Here is a 21408-nt window from a genome sequence, read left to right as displayed (position 1 = left end):
CTTACAGAGACTAGGGTGTGTGAACTATGCATCAGCTGCAGAGTCACTTACAATTACGTCTCAAAGACTGAGCACAAGGAGGTTAAGTGACTTGCTCAGGGTCACACAATGAGTCAGTGGTAGAGGTGGGATTTGAACCGGGGACCTCCTGGTTACAAGCCCTTTTCTTTAACCACTGGACCACACAGCCTCTATGTATGTGTGCATACATACAAGGTATGTGTGCATACCTTGCTGTAACGCTAGTGAGTGGACACACTACGTTAACACTTACCAGTGTTCAACGTAGTGCAAGCAGTGCCTCAGTGCTAATGCACAGAGTCAGCACCATATCGGGGTCCTTCCCTGTATGGCCTGCGACTCATCATACCCACAGGACGTATGGTGCTCGGTAGGCAGGTGCTTAGTACGTCAGGGCGCATAGCTCCTCGGGTGCTCGATGCACGAGGTGCCTCATTGCCTTCTGCCTGTAGAAGGTGCTTCACTCCGTGGTAAGCTACGCGCTGCCCCAGTCGTGTGACTGCACGTAGTCCAGGCTAGACACCCCTGTCCAGTTACTACGCTGTGTTTACTCTTTTTTTCTGCTTAACAGCCTACATCGCTTTGCGATTGCAGTCTGCTGAAAGCCTTACAGCGATCACTGTTTTCTGCTTTCCTCTGCTATTAAGTCGCCCAGGATAAGGGCGTCTGCTAAGGAATAAAATAATAATAATGTTGCAGTTTAAAAGAAAAAAGAGACATGTGTTCCTCCACCGGCCCCCAGCTCTGCCGTGCCCCGCTGTGGAATTGACTCTGCTGGACTGCCTCAGCCCACCCTCTCGGTGCGCTTAAAATTTACCCGTTACCCGTATTGCCTTGGGTAACTATTATTTTTTACCCGCGCAGCTTGTGTGGAGGGTGTGTATTTTCGTTTCTTAACTGCCTTGCAGTTTAGAAATTAAAATAAAATAAAATAAAATAAAAATACAGCGTTATTTCCACCGGGACCCAGCGCTGCTGGCCCCACTGTTGAGCGGCTTCTGCTGGCTTGTCTCAGCCCGCCTACTCGGTGCGCTGTTTAAAAGCAGTCACACGCGCTGCCTCACAACCTTGCTGTTGTGTGTGTGTGTGATGTGTTTTTTCTTTACTGCCTTGCAGTTTAGAAAAATAAATAAATAAATAAATAAATAAATAAATAAAATGTAGTATGATATCAAACGGCAGCTCTGCTGTGTCCCACGGTTGAGTTGAATCCACCGGCTTGTTTCAGCCCACCTACTCGGCGCGCTTGGTCACCCGCCTGGCATGGTGAATGTGTTTCTCCCATAGCTGAATGGCTGGGTATAAGCCTGTGTGTACCTGTTACTGCCTTTGCAGTTAAGAAATAACAGGTTGCAGCTCATTGGGCCTGTGCTCCACCCTGGCATACGCTATGCGCTGCCAAGTTATTATTATCCGCGTTGTGTGACTGCACGCAGTCCAGAACAAGGTTATCGCCGCTCTGCACCACGGTGCAGCACTGTGCGCTCCCCTGTACTGCTCTCCTGGTTGCCTACCGCAGCCACTCGAGTCTGGGTATCCACCCCGGTGTATGTTTTGTGCTACCCCAGGTTGTGTTGATTTCACGCAGTTAAGGCTGGGCGCCCCCATTCGACGCCCTCGGTGTTTAGATGCTCCATACCTCAGTGCTTGGTGCCCCAATGCTTCGGTGCACCAGTACTGTATTCTACCTCACTCAGTGTCCTCGGTGCGTCTGCACCCTTGGTGCCTGAGTGCTTCAGTACACGGCTGAGCTGTACGCGATGCTGGGCCTGGCCAGGCAGCAGGCTCAAGCCCTTTCTGTGGCCCTAGCTCAGCCAATAGCGCCGGCACTGGAGCTGACCCCGCCTGAACCGGTGGTTGCCCAAGATGTTACGCGCTGACATCTTCCGTACTCGGCAGGCTGTCTGGCCGGGCGAATGGTTTATCACACTGGACTGAAAGAACGCGGATTCCACGTTGCTATTCATCTAGTGCACAGGAAGTATCTCCGCTTCACCTTACAGGGGAGCGTCCTGAGTTTTCTGTGCTGTGGTTCAACCTCTCCTTAGCCCCGCACGTTTCAAAGTGCATGGATGCCATCCTAGCTCCCTTGCGACTGCAAGTGATCAGGGTGATGAATTAGCTGAACGACTGGTTGATCTGCCCAGTCGCAGGAAGGAGCAGTGGCCCACACAGTGCAAGTCTGCCTGTCGGACGACAGAGTGGCTGCCATTTGCAACTGTCTCGCCTTGTTCAGCAAGGGTTCACAGTATAATTGGTGTTGTGTTAAAAACTATTGGGTCTGATGGCCTCGGCTTCATCACCCACCCATCTAGGGTTACTCCACAAGCGCCCGATCCAAGTGTGGCTCAGTGCCTTAGGCTGCACCCCAAGTGCTACAGACACCGTCAGCTGACCATGTCTCGCCTAGGCTGGGAAGCCATACGCTGGTAGAAGCAAGCCTCTCTTCTGAGCGAAGGCACAAGCATAGGAGTGATACTGTCAATTGGTGACGACAGACACACCCAACTCTGTTGGGGGACCGGTCTGGGCAGGTGGAGGAGTTCGTGGACCCTGGTCGGATCGCTGGACATAATGCGTGGGAACTGAGAGCAGCCCACGAGTGGTCCAAAGTGTTTTTTGTATGCTTTCCCGCCTATACCGCTGCTCCCTTTTCTAGGAAAAGTCAGGTTAGAGAAAGCATCAGTTCTCCAGGTGGCCAAGAGAATGTGATTTTCGACCCTGTGCCAGCTGTTGCATAGCCAGCCCTGGGAGATTCCACTTCATTGGATCTCCTCAGTCAGGTGGAAGGCTCTCTTTGGCACCCGGAGCCACGCAGGTTCCAGATATGGGTCTGGCCCCTGTAAGGGACTGCTGGCTAGCCATAGGGCTATCGGACCCAGTTGTGGGTACCATGCAGAGCGCTAGGGTGAACTCCACTAGGTTTTTTGTATACCTGTAAGTGGAAGTATTTTCAAGCTTGGTGTCTGGCTAGAAACCATGACCCCATCACTTGCCCTAGGCCAGTCATATTGCAGTTCCTGCAGGAACTGCTTGGTGCTGGACGGTCACCTTCCACCTTGCAGGTGTATTCAGTGGCTATCTCTGCTTGCCATGCACCCTTAGATTCTATGTCTCTGGGTGCGCATTTTTGGCTACCCATTTCCTTAAAGGCGCACAGTGATTACACCCTCCTAGGAGGACTGTTCTCCCCAAATGGAGCCTTAATATTGTGCTAGAGGCTCTCACGAAGGCCCGTTTGAGCTCTTAAACTCCATTGAGCTGAAGTGTCTGTCTATGAAGACAGCCTTCCTTTTAGTTATCACCTCCGTAAAGCGGATCATTGAGCTGCAGGTGCTGTCTGTTCACAGCTCCTGCATGCGCGTGTGGGAGGATGGAAGTGGAGTGTCGCTGCGCAGCAAACCCGCTTTCCTCCCCAAGGTGATTACAGCTTTCCACATTAACCAGTCTGTGGAACTGGAGTCTTTTCATCCACCTCCGTTTCTTCAACGGAGGATGAGAGATTTAATTTTCTCTGCCCAGTGCGGGCATTGAGATGTTGCGTGCTAGGACAAGAGCGCTACATCAATCTGAACAGCTCTTTGTCTCTCATGGAACACTGACCCTAGGACAGCCCCTCTAAGCAGCGCCTGTCACACTGGATTGCAGACACGGTGTCGACTGAATATGAATATGTGCTGGGTTACCCCCACCTGGTAGAGTAGCTGCACATTCGACTAGGTTGGCTACATCGTGGGCCCTTTTAAGGGCGCTTCGATTTCTGAGATTTGTGCTGTGGCTAGCTGGGCTATGCCGCATAATTTCACCAGATTCTACCGCGTTAATGTGGTAGATCCTGCTGTGCCATCTGTGAGCACAAGGGTCCTTGAGGGTGTACGTTCACACCGCTAACCTCTAGGTTAGACAGCGCTTGTGCGTCCCTCATATACTGCCATTCCTTCTCCCTCGTGACGGCTCTGGTATACATTATCCCATACTTAATTTTGGTGGTCGTCTTCGACTTGAAAGGGAATGTTAGGTTACCTACCGTAACCCTGGTTCCCTGAAAGAGAAGACGACCACCAACCATGAGGTCGCTCCGGTCGCCCTCACGGGTTCGGTGGAAAAAGAGAGAGATCTTCTGGTGAGTGACGGTTTTATACCCTCGGTAGGCGGGACCGAGTGCGTCATCACAGGAAGGGGCCTTCGGCAGCTCTGATATAGAGAGCTCAGTATTACCTACCTCAAGGGCAGGGAATATCCCATACTTAATGTTGGTGGTCGTCTTCTCTTTCAGGGAACCAGGGTTACGGAAGGTAACCTAATGTTTTTATTTGTATGTCACGCGATTACATTTCGTTTCCCGCCAAAACTGTAAGAAAGAGGGAGGGGGTGGAGAGAAGCGGTGTGGAAGGAGATATGTTAGTGACAATGAAAGGGTGGGGAATATAGCGAGGTTCAGGAACTATGGGGTGTTTATATGTTTTACAGTGATGAAGAGACTGTCCACTTTCCAGAAATTTATATTCTCAATCACGAACAACATCCAGCTCCCAACAGAGCAGCATTCAGCTGTAACATGGAACGGCGCTCTGTCTTAATGACTCTCCCTGCACTTCCTCTCCCGCACATTCAACACAGGAAATACATTTGCGCTTCAATGACATCACTATTGCTATTGTAACAAACTGTAGTTACACAAAATGTCCACTAGATGATAGCAGTTACTTAAAGTTATCCAAGTACAGAATCCCTACTAGATCTTAGATTGAAATACAATCAAATGATTCGAAGTAAGGCTCATTTTGTCTTTACTCTACCCACTTCAGTTACATTTTATTAATTGTTTTAAAAAAAAAAAAACTGTTTATGTGAGCTTTATGGAGTGAGACAAAACATCTATGAATTATAGATTCTAGCATAGATGGGAAATATAACATGATACAATGATACATGCAGTGACATGAATGTATTATACACACACACACATAAATACACCGTTTCATGTAAATTACTGTTGGCTAAACAAATACATATTTAGGGTTACATAGGGACACCTCCCTTGGCTCTCCAGCAACTCTCAACAATATATTCTGCCAGAGTAAATAGGAGCTGTGGTATGTGAAAAAAATGATAGCTTTGATTGTAACCCTCTGAAGGCTGAGAGGGGTGCAAATGTACCCCAAAAATGTACCATGTGCACTTTGAAGCAGGATTGTTATTTTTTCCGATCTATCAAATGTGATTCTTGAAATGTATTTTTCTTTAAGACTATAAGTCGCCCTGGACAAGGGCGTCTGCTAATAAATAATAATAATAATAATAATAATAATAATAATAATAATAATAATAATAATAATAATAACAAGGTCATCCTTGGTATCAAGATAAAGGTAAGCAATTCAAGTTTAACCACATGTACGGTATATTACAATACACATTTGAATAACTGTACAGTAGCATAGCAACTGAATCTGACTGAATCAGTTACAATCATTCGATTCAATGGGACGTTATCAAGCAAAATCACCCCACAACCTTCCAACTGGTAGAGCAGGTCCGGATCAAGCGCTTTAATGGACGTCGGGAGTAGTAGCCGCTAGAGGGCGTAAACAAGCGTTGCTGAAATCATAGTAACAGTTAGTTTAATAACGTGGTTAGGGTTAGGGTTAGATATTAGGTTTAGGGGTAGAGATTATGTTTAGGGGTAGAGATTAGGTTAGTGGTAGACAATAGGTTTAGGGTCAGGGGTAGAGGTTAGTGGTTAGGAGGGTAGTAGGTACCTACTGGCCCATTCCTATGGGAAGATTTTGCCTGATAACGTCGCATTGAATAGATTGATTCTAATCGGATCGGATGGATAACTAGTTTTAGGTGGCTTGGTTTGTAGGTTAATTCGTGCACCTGACTGCCACTCCATCTACGGAGGTATCCGGAGTCTTGATCAGGGTGGCATTTTACTCTGATTCACGAACTGACTCATAGTTGTGTAAATAGACATTAACATAATTCAATGTAATCATCATAGTTATATTTTTTTAACCCATAACTTCAAACACACTTATGGGTGTGGTTTCACAGACCCGTTTCACACTATGGGCTTCCATACCAAGGTTAACAACAGCTAATCTCAAATGTACGCTAATCGGGGTCTGTGAAACCTTGGGTATATCACAGATATTAAAACTAGAAAAATACTGAATTAATATATTTACCACCGTGCATTTACGTTTACACACTTGCAAATTAAACACACCTCGTTTATCTCACTTTTTTATTAGGATTTTAGCAAAGCAACAGAATACTAAACCTAATAATAATAATAATAATAAAAACGCTTACAGAACGGATTCTTGCTTTCATAGAACGCAGTCTGTCTGTCAGTCTGGCTAATCTACAGTATAGGTCCACTGCCTGTCTGTTCAGCAATCTATAGGACTTTAAACACATGTTTCAAACATTTAAAGCTGTTACTCAGATTAACTGTAATCCACAAACACCAGTTTTCAGGACCTCAAAAGTCTTCTTGTGTTTATGGGAATGTAAAGACACCGAGGCTTTTGTAAATTTGTGCTTATCCGAATTGTGTGATTTAGGTGTAACCCTCTCGTGCATGGCGATCTCGTATGTGGACCGATACAAATAAAGCTCTTTTAAGCCTATTCTGACTCAATGCTTAATTTACTGACACGCTGGCTACTCTTAAACGTAGTCTCTCAGGTACGTATCTAGCTGTGGGCGTGGCCTGTGGCTCCACTCACTCATTACTTTCAATATAGCAAGTTTACGGTCACGCCTCTGTATGGCCATGTGAAGATGTTAATATTGAAACCTATTATGTTGTTTTAAGGACTTTTAATTATCACTTGAAACTTAAGTAGAGCTATCAAATTTAAACCCCAATAATTCTATTCTCTACGTATAATAGCCCAATAGCCTATATAATATTTGGAACCCCCTACATTCGTTCTGTAATTGGCCTTTGGCGCTATAAAAACTCCACATATGGCCCTTTGGTTGAAATTCGATAATGGCTGCAAGAAAGTCTTTATCTGAAGAAGAAAAATATCCCAGTTTTTCTTTGGAGGAGATTGAGGTTATGCCTCTATCTCCGATAGCGGTCCTTAAAGAGTTAAACGTGCCCAAGCCCCTTGGTGCCAATCAGACACCACCATACGATGCACTTCGAGATCGGGAAACGTACCCCTGCATTACAATACCTCACTAATGTTTAAGATGCTTAACTGTTCTTCTCCGTGCTTTCACTGTGCTATATTACCCTTTGCTATGCTTATGGTAAACCTTTACAGGGTACAAAAGACCCCATAGTGCAGCAGTGTGGAGTAGTGGTTAGGGCTCTGTATTCTTGATCGGAGGGTTGAGGGTTCAATCCCAGGTGGGGGGACGCTGCTGTTTCCTTGAGCAAGGTACTCTACCTAGATTGCTCCAGTAAAAACCCAACTGTATAAATGGGTAATTGTATGTACAAATAATGTGATATCTTGTAACAATTGTAAGTCGCCCTGGATAAGGGCGTCTGCCAAGAAATAAAATAATAATAGTGTTCCAGGAGCTTACAAACTGCTAGAGCATGGAAGGCCATCCGGGTCAAAAAACGCGATATTAAAGTACAGCTTTCAAATATTTAGTACACGTTCTCATTTGACTTTAATACGTGTTGTAATTCTAATTACGTGTACTAATTTGGCCAATCAGATCGCTGAAAATGAAATGACAACAAATTAATTGATTTTTTTTATCAATTATTCATATTTTTGTGAACCTACATGACCTTTTTCTTTTTTTTCTTTTTATTTTGCACCTTATGGTACACAGCAGTTTCCCTTTTTATTTTTTTACATTCTCATTCTCATTCTCTCTCTCTCTCTCTCTCTCTCTCTCTCTCTCTCTCTCTCTCTCTCTCTCTCTCTCTCTCTCTCTCTCTCTCTCTCTCTCTCTCTCTCTCTCTCTCTAGGCTAGTAAATAGAGAGAGAGAATGTATGCATGTTTGCAGTCACATGTGGTTTTCACGATCACATCGCCTTCTTGCCAAAATGGTGCTGCTACAGCCTTATATTTTTGCATATTGTCATTGCCCCTTTGCCGCTGTACTTTATGCATCCAGGGCAGGTCAAACATCGGAAAAAATCGGGCAGTGTTTTCCCGCCTTAATTCTTGACTTTTTTAAAAGCGTATTTCATGTCTGAAATTTTTAAAAAAAAGTTATGCCGGAGGTGGTTGGCTATTCTTGTAATTACGCTGCATGCCTGTAAAATGACCAAACCTTACGTATGTACTACTGTAAAATTACCAGGCACTACGTAGATACTATAATACATGCGTAGTTAATTTACATTTATTTAGAACGCGTAACATTATATGTATTCTGATTGGTCCAAATCCATACCAGTACTAAGTATTTGAAACGCGTACTAATGGCCTTCCATACTAGAGTGTCGTCTGACCTGAGAGCGCGTTTACTGACGCACTCTTAAAGTCAATTTGACCTGCTGCACATAACGTATTTCAATTTGACCTGCTGCAACAGTAATACAGTAACGTATTTCGAATTGTTTTCAACTGTTAGTAAAGAAGAAAACACAACAGCAGCACGGTTTAAATGTATTTTGAAAATCATTTACTTTGTAGTACAGATTTTTTTTTTTCCTAGTGGTACCGGGCAAAAATAAATGCCTTTATTGCACTTCAGTTTACTAAATCCAAAATGAAACGCCATGGACTGTTTTTCTTTCTGCATATATAATCTATTTCACACACCCAGTACATGCAGGCCGCTAGTTTCTCTCGTGTTTTGTGGCTTACCTGCTTCGGCCTGTACTCGCATATATGTTTCTGCGTTTTTTTAAAGTGATATGGAAAATGTTGTCTGGTGTCCGGAAGTGTACAGCCAGTAAGCGCACAGCGACCTATAAGAATTGCGCTTCTAAATGCAACAACAGTATTTGTTGCAACAACTTCAAAAGGTCTCCCTTCACTAGACCAGTCAATGTATTAGCACTCACGATTCTAGAAACCGCTATAAACCAACATCTAAAGTGCAGAGCAGCTCGTTCTGCAACACAACACAACCCCCACAATGGTAGAGGAAAGATGCACATTTATATGTACTGATGTATTGTTTGTTTTGTTATTTGCTTAATAGTAACAACATGTTTAAACAGACTATGTAGCTAACTTTTACACTGCAAATCAAATACATGGGAATTGAATATGATCTAATGCAACCGATTTTAGACTCGTCTTCAGTGCTCATTCTAATTTAATGTGTGAGAATTTATTTTTGACCAACACAATGTTAGCAAAATAAAGATGCGATGCGTTTACACTGTAAACGTTTAAATCAGAAGTCATGCTACACGTTCACTTATTATAACTGAATTGCTGATAGTATTATTATTATTATTTATTTCTTAGCAGACGCCCTTATCCAAGGCGACTTACAATTGTTACAAGATATCACATTATTTTTACATACAATTACACAAGGGCGTCTGCTAAGAAATTAATAATAATACAGAAGCAATGGGGTGTTCTAATACAGAAGCAATGGGGTGTTCTAATACAGAAGCAATGGGGTGTTCTAATACAAAAGCAATGGGGTGTTCCAATAAAGAAGCAATGGGGTGTTCTAATACAGAAGCAATGGGGTGTTCTAACACAGAAGCAATGGGGTGTTCTAATACAGAAGCAATGGGGTGTTCTAATACAGAAGCAATGGGGTGTTCTAATTCTTATAGATTTGCACTCGACTCTATGATTGACCTTTCTGGTTAAAGGATGACTTGGGAGTTCTTAAAGAGCCATATGATATATTTGTGTTTTATGTAACTGTTTCGCCATAAATAGCTGTAGACTATGTATAAAATTGTAATCTTGTGGTAGTGAAGGACCTTACACCGGGAACTGTATACAATATCTGCACTTCCTGGCTTGTCTGTTGCAGCCCCTCTTCTTGCCCTGTTCACTGATAGTGTCTGCAGTGCGGATAACACACACAACATCCTCGCCAGCCTTGCTGTGCACTTCCCACCATGCTGCTCCGGCTCATTCTGCTATTCTACACGCTGCAAGGTAAGCGTGGCTTTACTGTTTATATTCTAACATCGCACAACAAATCTGTGTTTCATTTTATATTACTCTTTTGTATATTATTATTACTTATAGTTTTTTTTTTTAGTTTCATTTAACCTACATGATTTATTTTTTTACGGCGCGGTACAATTTATACAGAATACGATTTCAATGTATTATTTAATCAAAAAGATTAAATACCTCTCTACAGTTTGAGGTATTATTATTATTATTATTATTATTATTATTATTATTATTATTATTATTATTATTATTATTACATTTAGATACTATGACAGATTTACACTTTTTTGTATTTATTCATTAAAAAAATGAAATTACAAAGTTTTATGTCAAATTATTTTTTTCCATTTACCAAGTAGATTCTTCTTTTTTTTTTTTGTTTGTTTCTGATATGATTATTTTTGTACGGCGCGGTAGAATTTATACAGAATACGATAGCAATGTATTATTTAATCAAAATATACAACTTTCTGCAGTTTGGATTATTATTATTATTATTATTATTATTATTATTATTATTATTATTATTATTATTATTATTACTAGTAGTAGTAGAAGTAGTAGTAGTAGTAGTAGTAGTAGTAGTAGTAGTAGTAGTATTGTTATTATTATTACATTCAGATACAAATACATATTAAATGATGACAGCTTTACAGTTTTGTATTCTTTAATAATAATAAAAAAAAGAATGTACAAACTTTATATTTTTATGTCAGATTATTTTTCTTTCATTTACCGAGTACATTCTTAACATATTTTGGTTGGCCATGTTATTGCTGTTTGTAAAACAAAAATAAACTCCATTATTACGATTGGATTATTTTTTTTTTTTTTTTTTTTACAGGTTTAGCATTAGGTTATCCTTAATAAAACGTATACAGATCATTTATAAATGCAGAAAGAATTGGACTTTATCAGTGAATGTTGTTAATCGCATTTGATATTGCATATAAGCATCCTGATACATTTTGAATTCTGCCCTAAAAAAACATTATTATTATTATTATTATTATTATTATTATTATTATTATTATTATTATTATTATTATTATTATTATTATTATTGTTATTGTTGTTATTAGAGATATAAACAGTAGGCTCTTCGTTTTTCTTTTTTTCTCGTTTCAGTTGCAGATGCAGGACTGTTCCAATACCCGCCCTTAGTCAGAGCCGAGGTCGGGAGCAGCGTAAACTTGACCTGCGATATCGAGGACATGAGTGGAAAGTGCTTCAGTGTCATCTGGTTCAAACTGCGGTCCAACAGCAGCCCGACTATGGAAGCTTATCAAAATGTCAGACCCGGTAGCAGCTTCGTGGGCAACGAAATCGAGAAAACCTGTTCCCTGAACCTAAACAACGCACAGGTGAACGATTCCGGGACTTACTATTGCGCTTTTATTAAGAGCTCAGCTATGTACTTGGGCAATGGATCCACGTTACTAATACGAGGTAAGAAAGAAGGTATTGCATAAGTATGAAAGTTTCTTAAATAATTCCAGTGAACCCACTCCTGACTTTATCAGGAATCAGATCACCATTCCGGGCGAGGTCTGGAGCAGCGGGGCCGTGTGCACGTGCGTAGTGGAAACAGAGAGCGGGCGCAATATGAGCAAAAGCGTGAGCAAGACCGGTAAGAGAGTTAGAAACCTTAACATTTTCAATGATCAATTGTTTTTTTTCCCCCTGTATCCTTAAATACATAAATAAAATAACAATATCGTATAGATATAGGGCACCAAGGTATATCCGGATTTCTGTAATGTAACAAGGTTTAAATCGCGGCCACTTTGATAGATCTATTTGGTGTAGCTTTTATAAATGTGTTTGTTTAGTTATCAATTTACCTTTTTAAAATGTAATCTAATGTTCAGCAAACATCGCATTCGGAATTGTCAATGAGTCGAACAACCCGTTATCATGAGAATTATCTTTTGTATATCATCTCCCGAACACGTGGAACTGTGTCCTTCATATCATGGAATCTGATCATCTTTCTTTCTCTGGTTTTAAAATCGGATTTGGGGACTGTTAGAATCTCATTGCTTCTCCTTCAGTCCACATTCACAAACAGAGGTCTTATTGAGGGTGTTTGATCTCTGTATGCTGTTGATTAACTAGCCTGATACTACATTCTATTGGTATATAGAAACAAGCCCATGTTTTTATACTTTTGTTATACATTTAAAGCCCTCCCGAAATATAAAACAAATAGCTAGAAAATGAATTCATGAAACCCATCAGTATAATCAGATCGGTGCTTGAAAATCACCCGTCTTCAAGTGAGGACGAGAGATTAAGAATGTCGGAGCATCCTATATCTAACCGAAAGCGACAGACTGTAGTTACCCGAGTCTTCTATGAGCGGTATTGCATTCGAATAGAAACATTACCTTTCATTTTGTGTATCTCTGCTTTGCTTGTGTTTCAGATGCAGATTGCTTTCCTTCGGTCTGGCGGTATGTCTTCATCTTCGGGGTTCTCGTTGCGATGTGGATACACTTTGCTGTAGTTCACTGGAACTATAACAAGCAAAGGTAATTGCAATGACACGTTTAGTTTAGTGTGTTCAGTTTGGGCCCTATTCTCACTTGGTTTACGCGCTGGAAGAAGGGCTTTCAGAGGGGGCGTAAACCCCCCTTCCAGCGCGTGCAAATGGGTCTATGTAGAACCTTTTGATTCCAAATGGAATCCATTGGAGGAATCTTTCTTAAATATCATGTTATTTTTGTTAACGAAAATACTTTATACAAGCATATTTGACAGGGAAATGTTTAATAGCGTTTAGCTTATTTGTGATCTGACCAGAATTATTTATCCTCTCCTCACAGACGGCGTTTTCAAGAGGAAAGATGAAGCAATGGAAATGCATTTAACTAAACAAGTCCTTTTCTTTATTTGAATACAGCCTTGCTTCTGTCATATTGAACTTCACTTCCATTCTCAAAGTATTACAAGAGTGCATTAAAGGCATTGAAGATGCACCAGAACATACATTCAATTGAGATCTAGACACTAGTGCTTAATATTTTGTATATGCAAGTAGACTTCATTATCTTCACAGTAAAGAGCTTGGTAATTAAGAATCTGCAAATGTTTGCATCGTTCCCACTGTGTACAAGTAAAGAAAAAAACGAATAAAATACTTGAATTCAACACTTTGTTGTTGTTGCATGTTTTACAGACTCACACAGAAAAAAACACATATTTGAAATGTATTGAACATCTAGAAAGAAAAGAAAACCCTCGTGCCAAAACCCATTCCTGGGTTTACTATGAAAGACACACCTGAGTGTGTAACCTGTACACTGTGGATCATGTTTGGAATCTAAATGTTTTTTTTTTTTAATTTAATATTTTTGCGCACATTCAATAGTTACACATGTAATCAATGTGATGAGTTTTAAGTCTTACTCATGTTTAGAGAGAAATACATTTTGCAGTGATTACGACCGATTAAAAAACAAACAAACAAACATTATAATTCTTCCCAAGATTTTGACCAGAATCCTTTTTGTATTTTCACACAGATGGGGTATGCCTGAGTTTGATGAAGTTGTAATGGAGGGCCTAATAGGATTTATATTGCTACAGAATTGTTTTGTCCAAGATAAGCATTTAATTATCAAAGCTGTTAAAATTACATTTTTTTTATCCTTTTGCTATTTACAATATAGAACTGTAAGCAGTGTGATCCAAAGAGGTTAAATTAAACATCTGTGTGTGATGTCAAAACCTGTACACTGTAAAATATAGAATTTAAAGATAACTGAGTATTAAATTCTTCTTCTTCTTCTTCTTCTTCTTCTTCTTCTTCTTCTTCTTCTTCTTCTTCTTCTTCTTCTTCTTCTTCTTCTTCTTCTTTGTCTTCAACCAAGTCTAAGAATGTAACAAGACTTCTTAACCAACTGATTGTAAACACAATTTAATGTTGAATTGAAAACATACCTGCACACAAAACTACAAATTTAAAAGATGCAACTACTAGCATGTGTTTAAAATCTGTTGCAAACGATTTAAGTTGAATTCTGAAACATCTTTTTTCACTATGTTAATAAGTTGAAATATGTCTCAACATACAAATTACAACAGCAACACCTTTCAAAGAAAAGCTGCAATAATGGAAACAACTCTGTGGTCGGTGTGCAAAGGTTGCATCATTGTTTAAATCCACATTGATCTTCATCACATACAATTCGAGACTATAACCACAGCCCATCTATCTATCAAAAAACAAAATGCAGCGCATTGACCACAACTGAGACGAGTCCTTGGTTCTCATGTATGCGCTGCTAAAACACACAACACATGTTTGCACAGAGAGAGCAGCATGACTGCGCTGAGTGCATAAGAACAGGAAAGTCAGTCTTTCACACCCTGCCAGCGCTGGCCAGTGTGCACTCATCATCACCACAGTGCATCATTAAAGCAGGTCTTTATGAAAAGCAACAGCTTTAATAGTGCGTGGGGGTCTCTAGTCTCTATCAAATACCAATAAACAATACATTCCAGGTGTCAGGCTTTTCATTTGGGATTGAATAAAAATGTAAATTATCCATGCAGCTCTACTATAGTGGAATGGTAAATCCCTTAAAAACGCAACAAAAACAAATGACACAACCTGATTGGTGGATGCAAAAGAACTGCTTTGAAATCACCTCCCCTAACATCATTGTTAATAATGCAAATAAATAAACAGGAGGGAAAAGGGGCGGGCAAGTCTGTTTCTTAATTCCCATCACCTGGTCAATGAGTGACAGCTAACAAGGTTTGACATTTTACTAAAATATATATATATATATATATATATATATATATATATATATATATATATATATATATATATATATATTTTCTGTTAATAAAATGCAGTTGTTGTGGCCTAAGTATTATTATTATTATTATTATTATTATTTTTTTTTTTTTTTTTTTTATTATTATTATTATTACAAAGAACAATTACCCTGAACAACATCCCAACCATGGTATAGTGGCCTATATTGTAATACTGGCCGCTATAGGTAAGCGACAAGGTCTGAACATGTATTTGCTATTATGCCACTATTGTTTGTGAGTTCTTCGCGCCCCCAGCTGGACAGTGTGAGCATTGCATCGCTTCTCCAGTCTCGGTGATGACTGAATGCAACCCAGCCAGGGTTTTTTTTCAATCAGCACACGTATTGCTGCACAGATCTGTCTGCAGGGAACGGATACAAACTCGGCCCTGAGCAAAAGCAGACGTCATGCTAAGATGACGTTTACAGTATCTGAAAATCAAACACGATAGGATAAAGAGACTGTGATATTACAGTTTATTAATGTCTTGCATGCATTAAAAATTAGTCATTTCTTATTTTTATTATTATAATAAAGACAGAAGTTGCCATATAATATACAGGATTTAAACAGTAGGTCTAAATACATAAACACTCATACATTCATAGAAAGTGACAACTTACAATCAGTACAATATAAAAGGAAATGTAATCTTTTCTTTGAAATATGCATTCTAAAAAGTAGAATTCTATTATTTATATTATGTATTCATTTTTTTATATATAGTTGAATAATGTATACACCCTGTAAAGAACGACTTGTTTATAGTGACCACATCCTATAGCAGGATTTCCATGAAGACCAATTGTAACGCATGAGAATGTTCGACTGTCATTGCGGAGTGTATAAATTTCAGTAACTGCTCTAACTCTCCAGGTTTCCCAGCCCTGGTCCTGGGGGACCCCCTGTGTCTTCTGGTTTTCATTCCAACTGAGTTCTCATTTACTTAATTAAAACCTTAATTGAACTAACAATGTGATTCATTCGACCTTTTTAATTGTTCTCAGCTCCTAAAAAACAACTTGTCGATTTCAAGTTTCTTGTAAAATGGTGTAGTTAACTTGAACCCTGCAGCTGTTTAAGAGCTGAAAACAAGTAAAAGGTTCTAATTAAGCAAATTATCTCTGTTTAGTTAAGTAATCGAGATCTCAGTTGGAATTAAAACCAGCAGACACATTGGGTCCCCAGGACCGGGGTTGGGAACCACTGATCTAGACCACTAGATGGCAGCAAAACCCTAATAATCCAGAAATGTTGTGTGTCTTTACCAATACCAGTAGATGGCGCTGCTTCTTCGTGTAATTTAATTTTGTGCAGAAAGTAGATGAAGTATAATTTGGGCTTCTGGTCACAAACAAATGCGCGCACGCGCGCACACACGCACACACGCACACACACACTACACTATACACTACTGGTTCTGGCTAGTTTTTTTTTTCTTTTTTTTTTAAAGCAACAAGTTCTTCGTGTTGACGCTGTTGCACAATACATTTTCAAGATTAAGGTTCATTTTGCATAAAATATATATTTTTTCTTCGTTTTCAAGGTCGATTAACTCCTGGCTTCATCCACGGGTTTGCTTACTTGCTCTCCTACGTTTGCCATGTTGCAATTCCTCAGAAGTGTTTCTCTCAGGTGATACAGCAGCCTCGTGTTCACTTACATCAGACTCCATTTCTAAAGGCATGGAGGGGAGAGATGAAAGGGGAGAGGAGAGAGGGGAAGTAGATATGTTTTAATAAATTGATTTGTAAATTAGTTTTTCAGCTTTTTGGCACACTGCCCCATTTCCTGTGTTCACCAAACAGAAGCCATGTGCTGTATGTGGTACGTCATACTACAGGCCAAACTGTTTTTCAGTTTGCTAAATAAAATCGCCTTTTGCTTCTACTTTATTGACAAATATTTTTTTTTTTTTTTTTTTTTTTTAAATGTAACTATTAGTTTTTTGGTAGCACTTCATAATACAGTGAACAAATAACTATGTAATTACTGTAATGTTATTGTAATATTCCAGTTGTTTTCTGTTCTTTCATACTGTTGGAATAAGTAGGCAGTTCAATGGAAATAGTCTTGTTTCCTGCTATAATTACACTGTAACAATTTGCTGTCGGCTGTCATCTTAAAGTGGTATTGTCATTAATGCAGTTACTGATTGCAATGAGAAACAGGCAGCAAATAAATGAACAGTTATTCAGTTGCATTATTCCAGTCTATTCCAACAGTAGTTACAATGAAGGAACGGAAAATAATTGATATTTACCCAGTAAAACTGGGTTATTATCATAAAATTGCACAGTAATTACATGGTTATTTGCGCACTGTAATCCAAAGAGCTACAGTTTTTATATTATTTTGCCTCCATCTCTAAGCGAACAGCTATTTAGACCACTTACCTGTGTTTTAAACGTACCAATCAGACAGCATCACAAGATGCACTTCAAGATCACTAGTTAAGTTGTATTTTCACGACGGGTTTGAGGGAAACGCCCGTGATGATCGGTTGCAGCAAATGGTAAGATTCATCGTGAAACCACAAGTACTACCTGTACCCCTGCTTTACTATAACTCGCTATTCTTTACAATGCTTCCCTATGCTTTATCATAACTCGCTATTCTTTACGATGCTTCCCTATGCTTTACCATACCTCGCTATTCTTCACAATGTTTCCCTATGCTTTACCAGACCTCGCTATTCTTCACAATGTTTCCCTATGCTTTACCAGACATCTCTGTGCTTTACAATGCTTCCCTATGCTTTACCACACCTCTCTGTGCTTTACAATGCTTCCCTATGCTTTACCAGACCTCTCTGTGCTTTACAATGCTTCCCTATGCTTTACCATATCTCTCTGTGCTTTACAATGCTTCCCTATGCTTTACCACACCTCTCTGTGCTTTACAATGCTTCCCTATGCTTTACCAGACCTCTCTGTGCTTTACAATGCTTCCCTATGCTTTATCATACCTCGCTATTCTTTACGATGCTTCCCTGTGCTTTACGCTTTCATTGTGATTTAATACGCTTTGTTATGCTTTTACTGAGGGAGAATTCTACACGGTACAAACGGCCCCAGAGTGCTCCGGGGGTTTACAAGCTTCTAGCGTGCCGTCTGATGCCGAGAGCGAGTTTAAGTTTGTTGTCAAATTGACCTGCACATAACGTTAGTAACGTCTTCGGAATTGTTATCCGCTGTTTGTAAAGAAGAGAAAAAAACAACAGCACGGTTCATGTAAGCCTACGCTTTTCTATTGGTACCATCAAAAATACATCTTTGTTACAATTCTGTTTACTTGATCCAAAATGAAACGTCATGGACCGTTTATATTTTCTTTATTATTATTATTATTATTATTATTATTATTATTATTATTATTATTATTATTATTATTATCTATTTCTTAGCAGAATAAATAAATACTGTCGTTTACAGTCGTAAACAAAAAATACATTTCAAGAATGTTTATAGTATGTATATATAGTAAAACTAACAACAACAGCACAATTCACACAGCCAGTACATGCAGGCCGCTAGTTTCTCTTGTGTTTTGCGGCTTACTTCTTCCTCTGGCCTGTACTCGCATGTATGCTTCTGCGTTTTGTAAAGTGATATGGAAAATGTTGTTTGTTATGTCCGGAAGTTTACTGCCAGTAAAGACCTAGGCCTCGCGCTTCTAAATGCCACAACAGTTTTTGTTGCAACACCTTCAAAAGGTCTGCCTTCGTGAGACCAGTCAATGTATTAGCACTCAGTATAAAACAACATCTAAAGTAAGCAGCTAGTTCTGCAACACAACCCGAACCTCAACATGACCCAATCGATAAGAATTTCAGGCATCAGACAGGCAGTTCTCGCGTCTACACATTTCATGTAATGTTACAGCCCTTGCAATTAGTCAAGTTAGCATTTGCTAAGATGATTGTTTTTATATGTTGTCTGTAAAGTTATTGAGTCTTTATACAATCTATAACTCAGCTTTTTTCGTGAAGTTCTTTCAAACTAGTCTATATTTTTTTTTTTAAAGAAGAGCGGTGTGACATTTTAGTTAAAGGAGCCTATGACCAGGGAATTTTTAAAACGTACAAAACAGTGTACCCTAGATATAATCCAAAATGTCAGACCGGTTTGTGCTTTAATCAGGCATCTTAAACAACTTCTATAGTCTCCTGTGTTTTACCATGTGTGGCTCTGTGCTCCTTTTCTCTTACTATTTTTAGTTAATTGCGTGTGTGGCCCCAATGTAAAAAAAGTCATCAATGAAATTTGAGAATCGCACATTTGCCTATTTTGCCAGTTTTCTAAGATTTTCAGTGCCAGTGGTTTTATTTCATTATCACAACAAATCCAAACTACATAAGCAATGGGGCGTTCTAATACAGAAGCAGTGGGGTGTTCTAATACAGAAGCAATGGGGTGTTCTAATACAGAAGCAATGGGGTGTTCTAATTCAGAAGCAATGGGGTGTTCTAATACAGAAGCAGTGGGGTGTTCTAATACAGAAGCAATGGGGTGTTCTAATACAGAAGTAATGGGGTGTTCTAATACAGAAGCAATGGGGTGTTCTAATATAGAGGCAATGGTGTGTTCTAATACAGAGGCAATGGCGTGTTCTAATACAGAAGCAATGGGGTGTTCTAATTCAAAAGCTATGGGGTGTTCTAATACAGAAGCAATGGGGTGTTCTAATACAGAGCAATGGGGTGTTCTAATTCAGAAGCAATGGGGTGTTCTAATACAGAAGCAATGGGGTGTTCTAATACAGAATCAATGGGGTGTTCTAATACAGAAGCAATGGGGTGTTCTAATACAGAAGCAATGGGGTGTTCTGTCGCAAGTGACGCTGAATCAGCTAGGCTGGTCAGTAAAATATTGACTTCTTTGACATTTAGCATCTCGGTAGCTACAGCTGTTGGTTCATCAATTGATTCAGATTCAGTTGTATTGTGTCTGCCAACTGATGATGTGAGGCAGAACAGTAATTGGATACCAGAAAAATATGAATAACAGTGAGTTTTGGCCTCCTTCAGTGTTCTGGATGGAAGGCGTACCTCACAAAGTGACTCTGTGCGAACAAAAGGAAATATAAAGAAATAATATTTACAGCTAAACGTGTCCAAGTATCTTATAGGAATGAAGTCAGGCCATGGAAATCCACACCTGTGATGGAGAAACATTGGATCAAGGGACTTCGTGTGGAAACAACTAAGAGCGAAACCTGGTACAGAAGCTGAATCCTGCTGAGAACATATGGATATGCTGAATATATACTAGCAATTTCAAATATGGAATGTATTATAAAATGAAGTCTCAAAGATAGGAAGGATAGAGAAAGAGTATCCTTGTACCACCAGTAGGTGGCTCTCTTGCTCCATGAAATAGGTCAGTCTACATATGGTTCTAATTGAACATTTAGTAATCTGAGAATTTTTAAATATATATTTAATGAACGATTTACCACTAGTATATCTTATCTTCAGAAAGCATGATGCTTGATAAAAAGCACCATTCCGGCTAAAAGTGAACGTTAATCTACAAATTTATGTCAAGAAAAACACAAGATAAGAAGAGACTCTTTATGACCAAAAGATTAACTAACAATCCAGAGGTCTTGAGAAAAAATCCTGTCTCGGCTGGATTTTGTATGAACAAAGAAGAAGGGTCATACTGGCCTATATTTGGATTTAAATCCTAAAAGGGATTCACCAAAATAATATTATAGCAATTAATAAACAGAGGTAAATTAATTGAAAGATTATCTTATAATGAAACGGGTTCAGTGCTAATTGAAACTGTTTATAGTTCATAACACTTATTTCATAAGATTAGTAATATGTTTTAAGTATTTGCTATAATGAGAAAACATATTATTTAAAACTGACAAGTATTTTTGCTTGTTCACGACTTTGCTGTAGTGATAAGAAGATTAAAACCTGGAGCAGTATTCGATTTACTTAAATGGGAAAATGGTACAAGTCTATTCTTCTTTCTATTGAACAATAAGACTTCTAGACATTATGATATCCATTGAAGTATAGAAGTTAAAAGGTGTTGTGTTATGTTTTGTGTTAAGTTTGTAATAATATACTATAATGTACCTTGTTATTAATCCACTATACTATTGTCTAATGATGTTAGATGGATTCCTTATAATGTGGTGATTTGAAACTGCTACAGTGAAACCAGGGCCTCTCTTCTTATCTAGAAAGAAGGAATGTCCTTGGGTTCCACTTCAGCAGAGCTGCAAGCCTCATAGAGATGGGGTGGTAAGATTTATGGAATTAGTGGTTTAGCACAGATAAGAATATATCTTGAAATAATATGCAAAAATAATTGCTTAACAGACCTTTATAGGTCATAAATCTAAAAAGTGTTTGCACAGACTCTGACCTTGGAAAAAACAAGAGACTGTGGAAACTGCTAGCAGTAACATATTCCCAGAGAGGTACAGGTCAGAGCC

The sequence above is a fragment of the Acipenser ruthenus genome, chromosome 35, assembly GCF_902713425.1.
Source record: "Acipenser ruthenus chromosome 35, fAciRut3.2 maternal haplotype, whole genome shotgun sequence".
In the NCBI taxonomy this organism is placed as follows: domain Eukaryota; kingdom Metazoa; phylum Chordata; class Actinopteri; order Acipenseriformes; family Acipenseridae; genus Acipenser; species Acipenser ruthenus.
This window is presented reverse-complemented; position numbering follows the sequence as displayed.